The sequence below is a fragment of the Chlorocebus sabaeus genome, chromosome 17 (genome assembly GCF_047675955.1).
Source record: "Chlorocebus sabaeus isolate Y175 chromosome 17, mChlSab1.0.hap1, whole genome shotgun sequence".
In the NCBI taxonomy this organism is placed as follows: domain Eukaryota; kingdom Metazoa; phylum Chordata; class Mammalia; order Primates; family Cercopithecidae; genus Chlorocebus; species Chlorocebus sabaeus.
Genome location: NC_132920.1, coordinates 35,883,972 through 35,900,254, shown reverse-complemented (window position 1 = coordinate 35,900,254; position 16,283 = coordinate 35,883,972). Strand labels below are relative to the sequence as shown.

Genomic DNA, 16,283 nt, shown 5'->3' with positions numbered 1-16,283 from the left:
AATCCTAACCTTGTGTTTGGTCTAGAAAACAAACAAAAAAACATTTGAAGTATTACTAAAATGCTAACTGAATCATTTTAGCATAAATCTAGCCACATGCATTTCAAGCTTCCACTGCTAGAAATTTTGTTAAGATCAGTTGAATCATGAGCAACACCATATAATAGAGGATGAGGAACACAAGCATTAGATGTGATCCTTGCCCTATACCCTTAGATTATGTCAGAATAAAGCTGCCAATTCTGCCAGGCTCTGAACCCCTAGTGCCTCCAACCCAAAACTTGGAAGCAAAGAATATGCCCTGTCATACAACATTGTACAAGTTGTAGTAAATCAAAGCCTATGTTTTCTTACTTTTCTATAGGAAATGGTTAGTTATTTGATATGTACTAAAACACTGCTAAGAATCCACTTCGAGTTTGTTTACTAAACACATTGTGTGCAAGAACTGACTCCACAAAAAGTTCCTTTGAAATCTGGTCCACAAATTCACCTAAGGTTGGAAATTTACAACTTGCAAGAAAAGGAGGAAGTGGGTATCCCTAAATCCTAACATGTTGTAATTACTAAATTACAAGCATTCTGAAAGGTTTTGCTCATAGAAGGCACAAACTATAAAAGGGAAAGTCTTTTTGAGTTAAAACAAAAAAAAAACTAGCTTGTTTAGTGAGCACCGTAACTAAGATGAAGTTATGTCTCTTAATTTACTGTCTCTCCTGTGACCAAAAAAAAAAAAACATAAAAAATTTAATTTGTCTTACCATATACTTTCCAGCCACTAATTGAGATGTAGTTATGAAAGATTAAAGTTGCCTTAAAAGGGGGTCGCGATAGCAGTTATCAAAGCAATATTCAAGCAAGATTTCAAGGATGCTTTCAGGAATTAGTTTAGAATTAGTTTTCCTTGTCAAAAATCTTCACAACTTCAAAAACTTAACAGATTGAGAAGCATTTATTTTCTTGACTTTCTCCATTTCTTTATATAAGTCAATAACTGGCTTTGTTGTCTGAAGGTGGGGCTCAGTTCTCTTTCCTAAGCTTTCTCTGTTGTCATCACTCTTTCTTCTCCCAGGACATCATTCAATACAGATCTTATTATTACAGTATATATGTATGTGTATATATATACACACACAGAATGAAAGATACATCAATCTGCCTTCCCATCCATTGTCTTGTTCCAACCTTGTTTTTGTGCGTGCGTGTGTGTGTGTGTGTGTGTGTGTGTGTGTTTTGAGATGGAGCCTCACTCTTGTTACCAGGCTGGAGTGCAGTGGTGGGATCTCGACTCCCTGCAACGTCCACCTGCCGGATTCAAGAGATTCTTCTGCCTCAGCCTCCTGAGTAGCTGGGATTCCAGGTGCACACCACCAGGCCCGGCTAGTGTTTTGAATTTTTAGTAGAGACGGGGTTTCATCATATTGGACATCATGTTGGACAGGCTGGTCTTGAACTCCTGACCTCAGGTGATCCACCCACCTCGGTCTCCCAAAGTGCTGGGATTACAGGCGTGAGCCACCGCGCCCGGCCTATTGTTTCAACCTTGAAGGTTGTCTTGACTTCTTGGAAACCCATCCATCAAGGATGTACTCTTTTGAGTACTGACAGCCATTGTCATAAACTGATGGTTATCTCCACTGGTCCCATGTTTCTTTCTTTAATGTAATTTTCAGTGAGTTCACCATACTGTGAATCTGGGCTCTTCCTTTCATCATGAAGCAACTCTCCTGCAGAAAGGTGTGTGTAGTCGTCTTTCTCAAGGATGCCTGTGCGCCGGGACCGCCGTGGACAAACACCACCAGCGACTTCATGAGACTGGGAGGGCAGAGAAGAATCGGCCTGCAGGTCTGCAGCGGGAAGCTAAGGCCCAGGACGTGGAGCAGCGGCTCAGGCAGCGGCTCAGCCTGCACCGCACCTCAGCTCAGGCGGCTGACAGCGGCCAGCGCAGCGTGGGGCGGAGAGGCGGCGTGGGAAAGGGGCGGGCTACCAGGGCATCTGCGCCGCGGTCGGAAGGGAACTTGTTTTTTTTTAAATTATTTTATTTTATATTTTATTTTTTTGTACAGATGGGACATGTTGCACAGTCTGGTCTTAAACTTCCTTTTTTTTTTTTTTTTTTCTTTTTTTGAGACGGAGTCTGGCTCTGTCGCCCAGGCTGGAGTGCAGTGGCGCGATTTCGGGTCACTGCAACCTCTGCCTCCTGGGTTCAAGAGATTCTCCTGCCCCAGTCTCCTGAGTAGCTGGGATTACAGGCGCCTGCCACCACGCCTGGCTAATTTTTGTATTTTTAGTAGAGACGGAGTTTCACCGTGTTGGCCAGGCTGGTCTCAAACTCCTGACCTCAGGTGATCCGGCCACCTTGGCCTAGCAAAGTGCTGGTAATATAGGAGTTATTAAGAAATTATTTTAGGCAGATAGTAAGGATAAGGAGTCCTCAGTAAAGCTTTTTCTTTTAATAAAAGCAACTCCCCCAAACATTTCAGGGTTTTTTTTGAGATTCACTCAGTTGCCCAGGCTGAAGTGCAGTGGCGCGATCTCCACCTCCCATTTCAAGCTATTCTCCCTCCTGAATTAGCCTCCCGTGTAGCTGGGATTACAGGCGCCTGCCACCAGCCCAGCTAATGTTTTGTATTTTTAAGTAGAGACTGGGTTTCACCATGTTGGCCAGGCTGGTCTCGAACTCCTGACCTGGTGATCAGCCCCGTCCACCTCAACCTCCCAAAGCTCTGGGATTACAGGCGTGAACCACCGCGCCCGGCCACATTTCTCTGCTAACAGAAAGCAGCTTAAAAAGCCAGGCCTGCAAGCTTTGATACGCAAACACAAGCGGTTAGAATCTGGGTCCATCCAATGTGGCAATTCCTGCCCTCTTCTCCTTGTCCCAAAGTGTGCCAGCTGTCGTGACCACCTCCAGATGACTCTAAGAATGTAGGACATCCCGGAGACCTGCAGTTGCATATTAAAAGGCCAGGGTGGGAGGGCCAGGTTTTTCGCAGGCTCTGTGAATGACACACCTGAACAAGCCAATCCCCTGGGCCCTATGCACATCAGACACTGCCTCCTCCAGCCTCCCAATATAAAGGACTACTTTTCCGCGGCACACGGGGTTTGTCCGTTTGGAGCCCCGCTCCCTCTTTATGGCGGAGTCGTTTTCTTTTTTCTTTCTTCTTTCTTCTTTCTTGCCTGTTAAACTTTCCGCCCTTTGAAACCACTCCACGTGTGTCCGCGTTGTTTATCTAATCAGCAAGAGACACAGAACCCTGGTGTTTCTCCAGTCATCGGAGCTGTTATCACTGGGATTACAGGCATGAGCCACCATGCCTAGCCTGGTCTCAAACTCTTTGCTTCAAGGGATCTTCCTGCCTCTGCCTCCCAAAGAGCTGGGATTACAGGTATGAACCACTGTACCTGGCCCTATACCACATTTTCTTTACCCACTCATCTGCTGTTGGACATGTAGGTCGATTCACTTTTTCCCATTCCCACATACGGCACAATCAGGAGCTGTGCTATGCACTCTCCTGGCTCTGCTTTCCAGCGAACAGAAGTAGATATAACAATTTGAATTTCCCCATTATAATCTGAATCGATGACTCCTGTATGTATTTGTACGCCTTTTAAACTTACACTAGACCTTCCTAAAAGTAATCCTATTGTCCCTGCTGGCAAGGGTCCACAGACTCCTGCTGGGACCTTTTGCAGGGGTTCCCCAGGCAGAAGGCTCACAACTTTGTGCAGCAAAAATCTACTGTGGCACTACCGGCTGTGACGGGGGACAGACATTGTACAGGGGTGAGGGAATGGCCTGAGCTGGAAATGCCCCAGTTTAGAACGGGGTCTGGGACGGGCCCCTCATGGCGTTTCCCGAAATTGGGTTCCCTTCTTTATCAAAAGTGATAAAGTTCCCACTTATATCAAAAGTGACACTGACTAACCCCTGTTTTCCTTTTTTACATTTTGGACGTATTTCAGGATCAGCAGTTTTTTCCCCTATCTGGCAGCCTGACTTGCTGATTTTTTCTACATTCTTTTTTAGTATGACCATGCATCCCACAGTTAAAACAAGCTCCAGGAAATGGAGTATTTCCTTTATCCACTCTCAGTCCTGCCATTGCCTGTGCCAACAAGGTAGCTTTATGCAAATTACCTCCGATACCATCACAGGCCTTGATATAATCAACTAAATGTGCTTTCCCTCTGATAGGTCGCAGAGCAGCCTGGCAATTGGGATTAGCATTGTCGGAAGCTAATAACTGCAACACTATATCCTGAGCAGCCGAATCTGCAATCATCTTTTTAAGAGACTTCTGTAACCGAGCTATAAAGGCAACTTATGGTTCTCTTGGTCTCTGTTTTGTAGCACTAAAGGAAGGGTATTGTTCCCCACCTGAAGTGATTTTTTTCCCAGGCTCTAATGCACGCTCCTCTAAGCTGTTCTATGGCATCATCCTGCATGACCAGTTGTGCTTCTAAACCAGCCCAGCCGCCAACCCCTCAGAAGTTGGTCTGCAGTTATATTAATTTGAGGTTGGGCCTGGGCATTGCGAGCAGCCTGAATGGAAGTTTCATCTGGCCACCAAGTTTTAAATTGTAAGAACTGAGCAGGAGTTAGACAAGCTCGAGTAAGAGCATCCCAGTTAGTAGGTATCATTTGACTGGAAACAGTAACATTCTTTGACAGTCTTGTGGGGAAAAGAAAGAGATCAGACTGTTACTGTGTCTATGTAGAAAGAAGTAGACATAAGAGACTCCATTTTGTTCTGTACTAAGAGAAATTCTTCTGCCTTGAGATACTGTTAATCTGTAACCCTACGCCCAACCTTGTCCTTGCAGAGACGTGGGCTGTGTCTACTCAAGGTTTAATGGATTTGGGGCTGTGCCAGATGTGCTTTGTTAAACAAGTGCCTGAAGGCAGCATGCTTGTTAAAAGTCATCACCATTCTCTAATCTCAAGTACCCAGGGACACAAACACTGCGGAAGGCCGCAGGGACCTCTGCCTAGCAAAGCCAGGTATTGTCCAAGGTTTCTCCCCATGTGATAGTCTGAAATATGGCCTCGTGGGAAGGGAAAGACGGGTGTCCCCCACCCTGACACCTGTAAAGGGTCTGTGCTGAGGAGGATTAGTAAAAGAGGAAGGAAGGCCTCTTTGCAGTTGAGATACAGGAAGGCATCTGTCTCCTGCCCATCCCTGGGCAATGGAATGTCGTGGTGTAAAACCTGATTGTATGTTCTATTTACTGAGATAGGAGAAAACCGCGTTAGGGCTGGAAGTGGGACGTGCTAGTGGCAGTGCTGCTCTTTATGCCCTGAAAATGTTTATGGAGATGTTTGCATATATGCACATCAAAGCACAGCACTTTTCCTTAAACTTATTCACGACACAGATCTTTATTCATATGTCTTCTTGCTGACTTTCTCCCTACTATGACCCTATTGTCCTGCCACTTCCCCCTTTCCGAGATGGTAAAGATAATGGTCAATAAATACTGAAGGAACTCAGAGACCGGTGCCTGCGCGGGTCCTCCGTATGCTGAGCGCTGGTGCCCTGGGCCCACTTTTCTTTCTCTATACTTTGTCTCTGTGTCTCTTTCTTTTCTCAAGTCTCTCGTTCCACCTGACGAGAAACGCCTACAGGTGTGGAGGGGCAGGCCATTACAAAAGGAGAACCTGGTCCCTACTGACATTGCTTGTTTTAATTCTTTGAGTAATTTAGAAGGAAAAGGTTCAAAATAGCTGTAACATTTCCCTCTTGATCTGGGGGGTATATTCTAACAGGGAACTGCCAAGCCTCTAAATCACCCTCTCGCCTAGCTTGCTGAATTCCTGCCTGAATAGAACTAACAGCAGTCACTCAAGGTGCTGCTCGAACAGTCACTGGGGCAACTACTTTTCGCCCAGTGTCCTCCGGAAAAGAAAGATCTGGGGGGTCATTTTCTTCAAAATAATAAGGAGGGGGTGCAGAAGGGTAAGGATGAACCTCTCCTTCCTTTGGCGCTTTACCTTCAGCTGGCAAATAAACATGCTCTGTAACCTCTTCTGTTACTTCAGTATACTCTTATTCCTCCTCTTCATCAGTGCGAAAAAGTTCCAAGGTGGAACGAACCAGACCCCAAACTTGCCCCACTGTTACCCTGATGCTTCCGAGCTCCCCTCCTTACCATGGGGATTGCTTTAAGAGTACTCGGGTGTCCTCCAGCTAGTGTTCCGTTCCAACTATCTCTCCGGGGGCTCTTCGACCTGGATTCGAGCCCCCACGATGGACGCCAGTTGCCGAGACCAGCTCGGTCGGGGAGTCCCTAACCCAGTGGCGCTAGAGGAATTAAAGACACACACACAGAAATATAGAGGTGTGAAGTGGGGAATCAGGGGTCTCACAGCCTTTAGAGCTGAGAGTTCGAACAGAGATTTACCCACATATTTATTAACAGCAAACCAGTCATTAGCATTGTTTCTATAGATATTAAATTAACTAAAAGTATCCCATAACCTTATGGGAAACGAAGGGATGGGCCGAATTAATTGCAGCAGGAACATGCCTTTAAGACACAGATCGCTCATGCTTTTGTCTGTGGCTTAAGAATGCCTTCAAGGGGTTTTCTGCCCTGGGCGGGCCAGGTGTTCCTTGCCCTCATTCCCGTAAACCCACAACCTTCCAACTTGGGCATTAGGGCCATTATGGACGTGTTGTAGTGCTGCAGAGATTTTGTTTATAGCCAGTTTTGGGACCGTTTATGGCCAGATTTTGGGGTACTTACTCCAAACACATTAATTAATTTCTAGTTTCTCTATTTGGTTCCATTGGTTTACATGTCTGTTTTTATGCCAGTACTATGCTGTTACTATGGCTTCGTAGTATATTTTGAAGTCTGGTAATGCGATACCTTCAATTTTGTTCCTTTTGCTCAGGATGGCTTTGGTTATTTGGGATCTTTTGTGATTCTATGCAAATTTTAGTGTTTTTCTATTTCTGTGAAGAGCGTCAGTGGTATTTGGATAACAACTGCATTGAATCTGTAGATTGCTTTGGGTAGTGATATGGTTTAGCTCTGTGTCCCCGCTGAAATCTCATCTCAAATTGTAATCCCCACGTGTCAAAGGAGGGACCTGGTGGGAGGCGATTGGATCATGGGGACAGGTTCCCCGTGCTGTTCTGGTGATATCGAGTGAATTCTCATGAGATCTGATGGTTTAAAAGTGTGGCACATCCCCCCTCGCTCTCTCTCTCCTGCCGCCTTATGAAGAAGGTGCTTGCTTCTCCTTTACCTTCCGTTATGATTGTAAGTTTCCCAAGGCCTCCCTAGCCATGCAGAACTGTGACTCAATTAAACCTCTTTTCTTTATAAATTACTCAGTTTGGGCCGGGCGTGGTGGCTCACACCTGTAATCCCAGCACTTTGGGAGGCCAAGACGGATGGTTCACAAGGTCAGGAGATCAAAACCATCCTGGTCAACATGGTGAAACCCCATCTCTACTAAAATGCAAAAAAATTAGCCAGGTGTGGTGGCACGCATCTGTGGTCCCAGCTACTCAGGAGGCTGAAGCAGGGGAATTGCTTGTACCCAGGAGGCGGAGGTTGCAGTGAGCCAAGATCGTGCCACTGCACTCCAGCCTGGCGACAGAGCAAGATTCCATCTCAAAAATAAATAAATAAATAAATAAATAAATAAATAAATAATCATTCTCAGGTAGTTCTTTGTAACAGTGTGAAAATGAACTGATACAGGTAGTATGGAGCATGCCTTCTAATTCCACAAGTTACACTCCCACCTATGCCTAAGAGTCCTGTCTCTAAGCTCCTTAACTACAAAATCTCCATTCTTTTTTTTTTTTTTTGAGACGGAGTCTCGCTCTGTCGCCCAGGCTGGAGTGCAGTGGCCGGATCTCAGCTCACTGCAAGCTGCACCTTCCGGGTTTAAGCCATTCTCCTGCCTCAGCCTCCTGAGTATCTGGGATTACAGGCGCCCGCCACCTCGCCCAGCTAGTTTTTTGTATTTTTTTTTTTAGTAGAGACGGGGTTTCACCGTGTTAGCCAGGATGGTGTCAATCTCCTGACCTCGTGATCCGCCCGTCTCGGCCTCCCGAAGTGCTGGGATTACAGGCTTGAGCCACCGCGCCCCCGGCCCAAAATCTCCATTCTATGACCTCTTTGTCTCCTAGACTCGTATTTGACTCCAACATCCCCCAGAATACAATTATCCAGGATGATATGAGAATGGAGAGATTCCATAGTAAGAATTAGATTCCCTTTGTCATCCTGCCTCACCCCCACTGACAGGGCTGTACCAGACACAGTGACCCACATTTCCAGCTCTTACAAACAACAAAAATTTGCCAACCATGTCCTGAGAGGATGTCACTGATGCTCAGCAGTTAGCTTTGATGGTTTCCAGTGTTAGCAGACAGGATACATTACACAGTGCCTCCTCCTCACTTTCCAGGGATGTGGCCTGGAGTACCTTCGGCCTTGGGGAATCTTCCCCCAGATTCCACCCATGGGTCAAATTTTAGGAATCAGCTCACTCCCTTAGAAGCAGCTGTGATTCTCATGCTTGTCCTGATGATCTGGACCTTCTGGTGCTCTCTGTAGAAACCAGGAAACATCAGGAGATTTAATCCCACCTCAGGAATTCAGTTTTCTTTCTCTCTGTCTTCATTCCCTCTTCTCACTCTATTGCATGTAACTAGGTCACTGCATCTCAAAAAACACATAAACTTTTTTTTTGTTTATTTTTGGGTTTCCTTTTATTTTTATTTTTTGAGACACAGTTTCACTCTGTCACCCAGGCTGGAGTGCAGTGGAACGATCTCAGCTCACTGCAACCTCTGGGTTCAACTGATTCTCCTGCCTCCGCCCCCCAAGTAGCTGGGACTACAGGTGCATGCCACCACACCTGACTAATTTTTTTGTATTATTAGTAGAGACGAGGTTCCACCATGTTGGCCAGGCTCCTGAGGTTGAACTCCCAAGTGATCTGCTTGCCTCAGCCTCCCGAAGTGCGGGATTACAGGCGTGAGCCACTGCACATGGCCAATACAAAAACTATTTTAAGAAATCACATTTCTGTGTTTTTCTAATACTCTTTGCTCCTTGCTCATTCATTTGGCCATCTGTTACTCATCAGCAGATAAGCCGTAGCAAGTGGGAAAATGGGAAAAAGTATCTATTCACTTAACTTTTCCTTCCACACGATGAAAAATAGGCATCGCTTTTTTTTTTTCTTTGAGTTGGAGTCTTGCTCTGTCACCCAGGCTAGAGTGCGGTGGTGTGATCTCAGCTCACTGCAACATCTGCCTCCTGGGTTTAAGCAATTCTTCTGCCTCAGCCTCCCAGGTAGCTGAGTCTACAGGCGTGCACCACCACGCCTGGCTAATTTTTGTATTTTTAGCAGAGATGGGGTTTTGCCACGTTGGCTAGGCTGGTCTCCAACTCCTGACCTCAAGTGATCCACCCACCTCGGCCTCCCAAAGTGTTGGGATTACAGACGTGAGCCACAACACCCAGCAAAAATAAGCATCACTTTGTTTGTTTGTTTGTTTGTGACAGAGTCTCACTCTGTCCCCCCGACTGGAGTGTAGTGGCACAATGATGGCTCACCATAACCTCGACCTCCTGGCTCAATCCATCCTCCTTAGTAGCTGGGATTACAGGCGTGCGCCATCATGCCCAGCTATATTGTTCTTTTCTTTTCTTTTCTTTGGTGGAGGTGGGATTTTGCCATGTTTCCCAGGCTATTCTCAAACTCCTGAGCTCAAGCAATCTGCCCTCCTCAGCCTCCCCAAGTGCTGGGATTACAGGTATGAGACACTGTCCCTGGCCATCACTTCCTTTTGACTGTAGAACTCCTTGGCCCAGCTCATGGGAAAGAGCATTCTAAGGTGGCAATTACTGAGCAGCTCAGGGGCAATAAGGGGATTTTGAGGAAAGGAAGACATTGGAGAGGAAAGGGGGCCTCCCAGGCTGGGGTTGTGGTTTATTCTTGGGCTCAGGGGGAGCAGGTGTTGTAGAAGGGGAAGCTACCTCCATGCCCTTCCTGCTTCTCTGGAAGGAATCCATGTCATGTTCCAGGACACACAGAAGGCCATAGTTACTTGTGGGGAGGAGTCACAGGCATTAAAGGCTCACACTTGTCGCATTGAGTATTCTTCTTCCCATCCTTGAGTGGAAGAAGAGAACTGACCCAGTGCCTGGACCCTTGGAACAATCACCTGTTGTATTGATTACCTTCTTGCGTAAACAAAATCCCCCAAATTTTAGTGGCTGTATTAGTCTGTTCTCACACCGCTATAAAGAACTATCTGAGATGGTAATTTATGAAGAAAAGAGGTTTGTTGACTCACACTTCCACAGCCTGTATGGGAAGCATGGCTGAGGCATCAGGAAACTTACAATCATGATGGAAGGCAAAGGGGAAGCAGGTACATCTTACCATGGCAGAGAGAGCAGAGGGGGACGTGTTACACACTTTTAAACCATCGGATCTCATGAGAACTCAGTCACTTTCACGAGAACAGCAAGCGGGGATCTGCCCCCATGATCCAATCACCTCCCACCAGGTCCCTCTCCCAACGTTGGGAATTACAGTTCAACAGGAGGTTTGGGTGGGGACACAGAGCCAAACCATATCAGTGGCCTAACTCATTATTTTTTATCTCACGGTTTCTATGTGTCAGGAATCTATTACAGCTTAGCCATGTACTCTGGCTCTGAGTTTCTCACAAGGCTGTGGTCGAGGCTGCAGTCATCTTCAATTTCCACTCAGGGGTGCATTTGCTTCCAAACTTATTCAATAGGTTATTGGCAGGTTTTGGGTCCTTACAAGCTGTTGGACTGACAACTTTGGCTCTGCACAGTCTGTTGGCCTGGGTCCTTCCCGGGTTCCTTACCATGTAGGCCTTTCCACAAGGAAGCTCACAACTTGGCAGCTGCCTTTATCAGCATGAGCAAGTGAAAGGGCAAGAGAGAATGGGAACAAGAGGAATCACAGTCTTTCGTAGTTTAATTTCAAAAGTAACATGCAGCCAGGCGCAGTGGCTCATGCCTGTAATCCCAGCACTTTGGGAGGCCGAGGCAGGTGGATCACCTGAGGTCAGAAGTTCAAGACCAGCCTGGCCAACACAGCAAAACCTCGTCTCTATTAAAATTTAAAAAATTAGCTGGGCATGGTGACAGACGCCTGTAATCCCAGCTACTTGGGAAGTTCAGGCAGGAGAATTACTTGAACCTGGGAGGCGGAGGTTGCAGTGAGCTAAGATCGTGCCACTGCACTCCAGCCTGGTCGACAGAATGAGACTTCATCTCAAAAAAAAAAAAAAAGGAGCATGCTCTCCCTTTGCCATATTCTAGGTTAGAAGAAAATTACTAGGTCCAGCTCAGATTCAAGGGCAGCAAATTAAACAGGGCATATTTAAGAAGTTGGGGTCACTGGATAGTTTTAGAAGGCTGCCTACCACATTTGCCATTTATTATTATCAGAGATGTATAAAGGTTATACAAAAAATATATACAAATATATTATGAAATATTTAAAAAATTCTTATTTCATAAAAGTGAAACCAATCTCCGCTGGGCGTGGTGGCTCACGCCTGTAATCCCAGCACTTTGGGAGGCCAAGGTGGATGGATCACAAAGTCAGGACATCAAGACCATCCTGGCTAACACGGTGAAACCCTGTCTCTACTAAAAATACAACAAAATTAGCTGGGCGTGGTGGCGGGCGCCTGTAATCCCAGCTACTCCGGAGGCTGAGACAGGAGAATTGCTTGAACTTGGGAGGTAGAGCTTGCAGTGAGCCGAGATCACACCACTGCACTCCAGCCTGGGCGACAGAGCAACACTTCATCTCAAAAAAACAAACAAAAAAAGAAACCAATCTCTTTCTTCTCTCTTCTTTGTTTCTTCACTCATAAGGGCAACTCTAGAGTTCTTATTGCTTTGGGCTCAGAGAGCCGTCGTTGGTAACATGTGAGTTTAGAGAAAATGAAAGGCTCTGCTTTAAAAATTTTGTTTTTGCTTTTTTTCAGAGAGAGGGTCTTACTCTGTTGCCCAGCCTGGAGTGCAGTGGCACAATCACAGATCACTGCGGCCTTGAACTCCTGAACTCAAGTAATCCTACTACCTCAGCCTCCCAAGTAGCTGGGAGGCTACTGTGCACACTGCCACAACTGGCTAATATTTTAATATTTTGTAGAAATGGGGGTCTAGCCGGGCGTGGTGGCTCACGCCTGTAATCCCAGCACTTTGGGAGGCTGAGGTAGGTGGATCACGAGGTCAGATCGAGACCATCCTGGCTAACACAGTGAAACCCCATCTCTACTAAAAATACAAAAAATTAGCCAGGCGTTGTGGCTGGCGCCTGTAGTCCCAGCTACTCCGGAGGCTGAGGTGGGAGAATGGTGTGAAATCCAGGAGGCGGAGCTTGCAGTGAGCCGAGATCGCGCCACTGCACTCCAGCCTGGGTGACAGAGCGAGACTCTATCTCAAAGAAAAAAAAAAAAAAGAAATGGGGGTGTCTTGCACAGTGGCTCACGCTTGTAATCCCAACACTTTAGGAGGCCAAGGCACATGGATCACCTGAGGTCAGGTCGGGGGTTCAAGACCAGCCTGGCCAACATGGTGAAACCCCGTCTCTACTAAAAATACCAAAAATTAGCCAGGCGTAGTGATGGGCGCCTATAATCCCAGCTACTCAGGAGGCTGAGACACAAGAGAATTGCTTGAACCTGGGAGGCGGAGGTTACAGTGAGCCAAGATCATGCTGTTGCACTCCTGCCTGGGCAACAAGAGTGAAACTCCATCTCAAAAAAAAAAAAAAAAAAGAAAAAGAAAAAGAAAAAGAAATGGGGGTCTTGCTGTGTTGTCCAGGCTTGTCTGGAACTCCTGGCCTCAAGTGATCCCCCTGCCTGTCCTCCCAAAGCACTGGGATTACAGGTGCCCGGCCCCTGCTTTAAGTTTTAAGACACACCTGGCTACTCCAGCCCAGTTTTGCTTGAGAACCCTGTGTTGGGGTCCTACTGGAAGCCATGCAGTGGGGCTGGAGTTCCCTTTGTCTCTGTCTCTCATACATCTCCTTCAGGTAATCAGTTAGAGAAGTAACTGGCAATCAGCCTGGCCAAAATCATCTACCAGCACCCTACCCCTATCACAAGCCCATCAGAGGGAAACTCTGATGGGTTTCCCTTCCTGTAAAGTCCAAGTCTCCCAACCTGGAGAGCTCTTCTCTCTCCTCGCTGGAGATCCAATTCAAGCCACTCCTCTTCTCTGAAACGTTAGAATTAAATGAGAAGATGGGAACAGATGTTTCTTTGTAAATAGAATTGCCTGAGGGTCAAAGAGGCCTGCAAGTGAGAAAACAAGCTAAACAGCTGGAAAAAAAGACACAGGGAAAGGATGGAGTGTCAACTACTGGTTATAAAATTTCTCTTCTCCTTGGCAGGGAATGTCTCTGTGGGGATACAGATGCATCTAGCTGCTGAGCACACAGTAGGTGTCCAGTTAGTCCTTGTTGACAATGTACTTGTAGTGGTTTTTAAATGTTCACAAATTCCTTGATATTCTTCCATTAATAGGTAGAGCCTAATTCCCTTCCTTTGAATGGGGGCTAGACTGACTTCTAATGAATAGAATGTGGCTGAAATGACAGTGTATGACTTCTGAGGTGAGGTCAGAAAAGGCATTGCAGCGTCTGCTCTGTTCTCTCTTGGATGATTTACTGTAAGGCAAGCCAGTTGCTATGTCATTAAGGGAGGAGACCACCCTTCATATTGTCTTACGCCCAATTTCTGCCTCCAAAGAAAGAAAAGTAAAAACTAAAAGGCAGAAATGAAATCCACAAGGAGACAGCCCAGCGCCACACCCTGGGCCTGGCAGTTAAAGATCGACCCCTGACCTATTCAGTTATGTTATCTATAGATTACAGACATTGTATAGAAATGCACTGTGAAAATCCCTATCTTGTTTTGTTCCGATGTAATTACCGGTGCATGCAGCCCCCAGTCACGTACCCCCTGCTTGCTCAATCAATCATGACCGTCTCACATGCACCCCCTTGGAGTTGTGAGCCCTTAAAAGGGACAGAAATTGCTTACTCGGAGAGCTTGGCTCTTGAGACGGGAGTCTTACCGATTCCCCTGGCCGAATAAACCCCTTCCTTCTGTAACTCGGGGTCTGAGGAGTTTGGTTCCCTGTCTGGGAAGCAAGGTGATTGGCAGATGGTCGAGGCAGCTCCTTAGGCGGCTTAAGCCTGCCCTCTGGAACATCCCTGCAGGGGACTCCAAGCAGCCTGAGTGAGGCAGATCCTGAGAGCGCTCCTGGGTAGGCATTTGCCCCAGTGGGACACCTCGCCAGAGCAGTGTGTGGCAGGCCCCCATGGAGGATCAACACGGTGGTTGAACACCAGGAAGGAATAGGCACTTGGAGTCTGGACATCTAAAACTTGGTAAGACTAGTCTTTGAAACTTGCCCACTCCGTTTGAGTGGAAGTGTGGCCTGATCACCCATGGCGTGCCTTTATCGGCACTTTGGTTTTGGTTTTGACTTGGTTTGGATTGCTTGACAGGATTGGTCTTGGGAACTTGCCTACTCCATTTGAGTGGAAGCGTGGCCTGATCACCCATGGTGTGCCTGTACCAGGACATTGGTTTTTGGTTTTGACTTGACTTGGATTGCTTGATACTTTGGTTTTGGTTTTGACCTGGCTTGGATTTCTGGATACTCTGATTTTGGTTTTGATTTTGGTTTGGTGCAAACTGCAAAAGTGTGTGCGTGCCCTTTTTACCCATTCTTTGTTTTGTGGTGTGCGTGTGGTGTGAGCGCGGTGTGCGCGTGGTGTGCGCGTGGTGTGCGCGTGGTGTGAGCGTGGTGTGAGCGTGGTGTGCGCGTGGTGTGCGCGTGGTGTGCGCGTGGTGTGAGCGTGGTGTGCGCGTGGTGTGAGCGTGGTGTGCGTGTGGTGTGAGCGTGGTGTGCGAGTGGTGTGAGCGTGGTGAGAGTGTGGTGTGCGTGTGGTGTGAGCGTGGTGTGAGCGTGGTGTGCGTGTGGTGTGCGCGTGGTGTGAGCGTGGTGTGCGTGTGGTGTGAGCATGGTGTGAGCGTGGTGTTTTGTCTCAGAGAAGCACAGGTCAGGCACAAATAAGCCCGCCCTACTAGGAACTATGTTGAAACATTTCAAAAAAGAATTTAAGGGAGACTATGGAGTACTATGACACCAGGAAAACTTAAAACTTTGTGTAAGATAGACTGGCCAGCATTAGAGGTAGGTTGGCCATTAGAAGGAAGCCTGGACAGGTCCTTTGTTTCAAAGATATGGCACAAGGTAACCTGTAAGCCAGGGAACCCAGACCAGTTCCCGTACATAGACACTTGGTTACAGCTGGCTTTAGACCCCCCACCCCCAATACGCAGTGGTTGAGAGAACAGCAGTATAAGAGGCTGGCAAAGGCAAGGAAAGACCAGCAGAGAGAGAGAAAGGAAGAGACAGAGAGGCAGAGAGAGAAAGAGAGAGAGAGATACAAGTAGTTAAGAAAAAAAAAAAGTGTACCCTATTCCTTTAAAAGCCAAGGTAAATTTAAAACCTGTAATTGATAATTGAAGGTATTCTCCCTAACCCTATAACACTCCAATACCACTTTGTTATCAGTGTAAACAAGGGCGTATCCCAAAAGCACTAAGACCTTCCTATCAAAAATCCTTAACCCAGTAACCCGCGGATGGCCCAAATGCATTCAATCTGTAGTGGCAACTGCTTTGCTAACAAAAAAAAAAAAGTAAAGAAATAACTTTTAGAGGAAACTTCATTGTGAGCACACCACACCAGTTCAGAAGTATCCTAAGGAAAAAAAAAAAAAAAAGGAAAAATAAAGGGGGGCGGAATTTATATAAAAAGAGTATTATACGGTAGATTCTTGTCCTGAAATAAATTAACTGGTTGTTTAAAGAAAGAAATATTTGTAATAAGTCAGAAAGTTGAGGCATGTCAAAGAATTGTCTGCGAAAGTCACGAAAAAGAAAAATGTTATAAAAAAGAATTTATGCAAAAAAAGTTATGTAATTTAAAAGTAGCCCTCCTGAATGTAAAACTATTGAAAAAAAATTACTGTTTTGAAGGTTTAAGCAAGTTTTAAAATGTTAATTGTAAAGAAAATCCTGTGTGTAAACATATTAGCTAAAGTTAAAGAAGTATCATCCAGTTTTTCTGTGAACTGGACATTAAAGTGAACACATAACAGGTTGTTCTTAAGGTGCCAACCTGCTCTTTAGCAAAAATTATAAAAGGTTAAAAAGAGTCTA

At 46.2% G+C, this 16,283-nt stretch overlaps 1 pseudogene; it reads right to left on the bottom strand.

Moving 5' to 3' along the window:
* Window positions 1-894: 894 nt before the first annotated feature.
* LOC119626744 (UMP-CMP kinase-like) lies at window positions 895-4,292 on the bottom strand (annotated as a pseudogene).
* Between the last annotated feature and the right edge of the window lie 11,991 nt (window positions 4,293-16,283).